This window comes from Myzus persicae, unplaced genomic scaffold, assembly GCF_001856785.1.
Source record: "Myzus persicae strain clone G006 unplaced genomic scaffold, MPER_G0061.0, whole genome shotgun sequence".
NCBI lineage: Eukaryota > Metazoa > Arthropoda > Insecta > Hemiptera > Aphididae > Myzus > Myzus persicae.
The window spans coordinates 13,048-18,720 of record NW_019100628.1 but is presented as its reverse complement, the minus strand read 5'-3'; positions in this window follow the sequence as shown (position 1 = coordinate 18,720).

The following is a 5,673-nucleotide window of genomic DNA, read 5'->3' as shown; positions in this document are numbered from 1 at the left end:
TTTTTTTTTAAATACACATTATTATAACATCAATACATTCAACGATGTGCTCAGAATATAAAATATCAAAACAAATTGTAAACACATTAGGTTGATTTTTTTTCTTTTTAAAAAATCTCCAGTTCATCGGGACTCTGACCTACCATCGAACATTCCGTGTGCGCATTAAAGTTATCGGCGACAACCAGTCGCCCGGTTATAATAATGTAATAGTATATTAGTATAATAATACCTATAGTAAATTCATAATTAATTGAATATTCGTTTTACCGTTGTGTAGGCACTCGTTTTGGGGCGTCGTAAAGGCGTCGGTTAGTCGTCGTTTGTAGGCGAACATAGCAGGAAAGGATTAATTCCAGATTACTGTGATATAATATGATATGAGTAAATATATGATACACGTGTGATAGATATAGTGTAGTTTGGTCGGTACAGATAGTAATATCATAAGGAAAAACTCATGTATTGTGTTCGGAAAAAAACATCGAAAACAAGGTCCAAAATGTCAAGTGAAGTTCTGCATTACATTACTATCATATGATCAAAATATTATCCACAACACATAACATGCGTGTATGTTTGGGTGTGGGGGTGTGTCTGTGTACTTTGTGTACCCTCGTCAAACGGCGATACGTTTTCGGAATTCCACGACGAACGGACGATCGAACAACGCAGTGCCAACGGTTATGGATACAAACTGTAATCGGTTTTAATGGGTTTCACACGACCTATCTAATTGAAATACCATAATGATCGATGGTCATGTTCACTAGACGCCAATACGGTCATCCCGACTCATCGACTAGTTATATATTATATTCATAAATATTAATGTATATTTTACAATAGGTACACTACTCGCAGAAAAACTACGTATTTGGAGTCGGCCGAAAGTGTTAAAAATAATAGTAACATTAGTAACCATAATTAAAGACAATGTGGACTGTAGTAACTTTTTTGCCAAATTTGGAAAAAAAAATATCAAATTTGTTTTGCCAGTAAAATATCTGAAGATATATATTGGTGATTTTTATAGGATATAATTAATAAATAATTATTTTCAATGTTCTAAGAACATGTCGCTCTCAAATCAAATCCTTGTGAGATGACCTAGATAATAATCTTACCTTTACATTTTATAAGAGGTCAATTCGTTCTCATTTTTAAATTAAATGGGATAAACGTGATCTGCTAAACACAACATTTGAAATGTTTTTACTGTGCACTTTAAAAACGGAGACAACTCATGCGGGTGCCATGGTCTCGTATTAACACTATATTAGTAAACACATATTTACAATAGAACAATTTCTGTACCTACCTAGTTACCTATTTAATATGATAATTTATTTTCACTATCAATGGTGACAAAATAGTAATATTATTATTTTCAAGTTTTTATAACAACATAAGACGTATAAATCGAAATAATAAAAAATTAAATTTTGATTCTACATATTTCAATCTCAAGTACTATAATAATATATTGTTATTAACTTGTATATTATTATTATAATTTCGTGTTTATGATGTCTATAATAATTTAAAACAATTTATGATGTGGGGAGGGGGTGGAGTCAACCTCTGGTGTTAGTGATCACCGGATAAATACATACCCCTCCACCTCCCTTCCTCTCAAGACAAACACTTAAATAAACCACCTGCGATTACGTCGTGCGACGGAGTCATAATAATAATAACAACATTATAATTACGGGTTTCTCGCAGCCGTGGTTAGGGTTAGGGTCGTGATTAAAATATAGTAACACCGCTACAGGTGGTGTATCGCACGGTGCAACCCATTCAAACCGGTGGTCGCGTTGGCGGAGGGTTCGGTGGGGTGTCAGCCACTTTCACCTCCTCGCCCGCGGTGCCGATTTGAACGGACACATCAATACACGGAGAATCCTATACGAACGGTTTAATGTTCGACGGCTGTCCGTAAAAATTTTCCCCCAACGAGGGTCTATAAAAACGGGTTGAGGACTGAGGTCAAGAAAAACGAGCAAATGTAACGTATGATAACGTTTTTTGACGTATTTTGGAAGAGTGGTAAAAAAAATTATGATTTCTCTTAGTTATAATCTATAAATATTATCATATCTACGTATACCGTGCGTATGTGATGAAAATATATTAAAATCAAAATGTGAAATATTGTAATACAATCACATCGGATCGAAACTGTTATAATATTATATGCTCGTTTTGTTCAGGATATATGTTCTCAAAATGTTGTAATAAATATAGAAAACAAAAAAATATCAGCACAAGCCCTTACCAGCTACCTCTCGGCTCGCAGCTGGCACGACACTCGCCTATTAAGTGCAATAGTGTAATATTATTTTGAAACGACAAAATTTTGCGGACACTGTGCTACAGTTCTACGTGGTTTACTAACAAATCGTTTAAAAATATTGTTGTTCCAATACAATATAATATAAACTTTACCGTAGTTATTATGCTATAATATACGATATATCTATTCACATGGACACTATTAATATTATATTATCGATCCGACTCGATCCGCAACGATTGTTATAATATTCGAGTTCGTTCCTCGGCAGTATAGCAGTAAGTATCCCAGCCTGTCACGCAGGAATTCGGGGTTTGAATGGTTTGATTCCCCGCCGGGGAGCCAATTTGACGCGGCTAGGGCGGTGTCGATCGTCTGGTGGTCCGGTCACAAGGTTGAAGTGCTGGGGGCGGTGGGTGACATCCGGAAAAACCTAAAAAAATAATTCACCACTCGTCACACAATGGTTAGCTGTTTCGCAACAGATGGTTTTTTTCATATATTTATATGTAGTCGGTTGTCCGGCGATCGGCGGGTGGTGTGTTGTCCGTGCTGCGGTCGACGTAGGAGCGTGAGACGGTCGCCGGCGGCCCGGCGGGTACTTGCCCAGTGCGACTCGTCTTCCCTTCCCCACCTGTTGCCTTTGCGTCGCGGCGGGAGAGTCGACCGTATCGCGTTGTCGTAACCGTGGTGGTGGTTGGTAAAAGCGTAGACCGGTCGCTACGGCGCCTGTACTGGCTGCCTTTGTGTACCATGTCAATGAGTTATGAATTCTTGTCTGCATGTTATACACATTTTACGACATGGTAATGATTCTATTATATAATATAGTAAGTAAGCATTTTATGAATTGTAAACGGGCTGCAGAAACACATGGCCACGCGGTCTGAAGGAATTCGCTGAGTTGGCAGTTTGAGCCCGACAAAGTCGGTGAGCTGAAATTTTTTTTTTTAATTCGGGGAAAATAGAATTTTGATTTGCTAATTTCAAAAATGGATTTGATATTTTTTGCCAATTATTTGGTCATTCTGGTTCCTTGTTCTGGAACGATCGGAAAAGTCGGTTGGTAACCTGAACTTGGCCCACCTAAATAAAAAAAAATGTGTAAATTCTGCAGAGATGATTTGCTAATTTCTGGAGTAAATTTGCTAAAATTTGCTAATTATTTGCCAAATATTGGTATAGGATTGTTACGAATCGTGTAAAGACGGTGTGCCAAGTTCGCGGACGTCGAGCGAGCCCCTACCGTGTCTGACCAGTTGAAGGAACCTGTCATTATGAGTTATATTTCATTGTTGAACATTAGATAAACGATATAATTTTTATCGACCCATAATGTGTAAAACTGTTGGTTGTAAATCGTATATTTATAAATGCATAAAATATATGCGTGTAACTAAATAAACAGAACAATCACATTCTTTAATTATTGCACATGGGTGCAACATTATTATTCGGTACAATCGATGGACGTTGGTCTTATTTTATGGTATTATTGTTGTCACGGTATTATCAGCTATGCATCATGCGATACCAAACCCTCAAGACGGTAATGTCCAATGTAGTGACCTCGATGTCCAGCGACGCGCTCTCCGGCGGCACCAGGTCGCGCGGAATCTTGTCTGTATAATGACGTATATAATAATCTATGGTAAACAATGATAATATTGTTCACGGGCGTCATCAGACATTAAATGAATAAAAAATGTAAAAAAATAGATTATCAAGAGTTGTTTTGATGACGATTCATCGCAATACAATACATTATCTATACCACAATATCTATATACAATATACATATATTGCTTATATCATAACTATAACACCACTCACCAGACCACGGAAAAAAGATGAGACTGTACCAAACTCCATAAAAATGTCTATAGTTATATCTAAATGCTACTGCTATGCTTGACCATTTTTAAATTGGCTCGTACTGAAAATGATTCCTATATTCGCTACTGGCTATCCTATTCTAGGCGGTAGCCTGCAGCTACTGTATTGTATTTTTTAGACTTAACACCGTCAGCGGTAGCTCATTTTAAGGTTAAAAATGTATTAAATTGGTAAGTTTTAAAGATATTTTTTTATCAACTTCTACCTGATCCATTAAAAAATCGAAAATAATAAATATTGATTGTAAAAAAGTATCTGTACAATAAGAAAGAGTATTTTCCAAAGCAGATCAAATAGTCAATGCAAAACGAAATAGATCACAAGTGTAAATTATAATTAAATGATACATTTTAAGACAATATTATTCATGTTTAAAATTAAAAATATTGAAATTTATTCCTCCAGTTAATTATAAATTAAAATTATAAAATAAAATTAAAAAAAAGATTATTCGATGAACTATTTGAATATATTGTGGTTTATTCGAATACTTAAGTTATTAATGAATGTCAAATAGTTCAAATGGTGGGTTACTATCGAATAGTTCGATAGTGAGTATTCGATAGTCCCCGGCTTCGATAATAAATAATATGGTTGGGAAATGGGCCTCTACAACAGGCTCAAAATTCCAGGGGTGGGAGAGAAAGAATTGACATTAATGCGCAGTAAAATAGTGTTTCAGTCAGTCAGTATAAACGTCGCTTGTGGATTAGTCACGTAGGCCAGTTCGCCGCCACCGGTTAATGTAGTGCTGTAAGCAATCTTTTTCACTTTTCACTTTTCACTACCACCGACGTCCGCATCTGATACACACGCACACAGATACTGTCTACACATATATTATATAACTGGGTTACTGCACTACCGTTCTCAATAGACGATTTTCCGGAGACGACCGCGATTTTATTCTCGAAGTATCTAAGTCTCTATATCTCACCTTTGTCACCTGTACAATTTAATATCTACGACTACTACAACAATGAGTAAAACGGTCAACCAAAAGCCAAAACATCGATCCGGTGGTCATCCACATCACTTATTCAAGATACCTGCGGGCTACGCAACCTGCACTCACGAGTCGGTGGACGAGGAAGAGAGGCAGACGATGACGACTGACGTAGAACCGTCGGACGACAACGCCACCAGAAGCACATTCAACAAGTTCATGTCGATGTTCAGAAAACCGATGGCCTACAAGTGAGCATTATAATATTATAATTTAATAATAATTAATCATAAAATAAGCTGTAGTATTAGTCGGCATTGGACGAGGGTATAAATGAAATCGAGATGAGAGCAAACCACCTGTGGCGGATAGTAATAGGGCTGAGATTTGATTCGTTGATTTTCTTTCGCAGCGTTCTATAACGTAAATAGAAAACTTGTTTAGGATGATTCTGATTATCTTAATGTAGTTAAAATGTTTGCATTTTTTGAAAAAAGTAGCGGTTACTGCACTGTTTTGGTGCTTTCAGGAT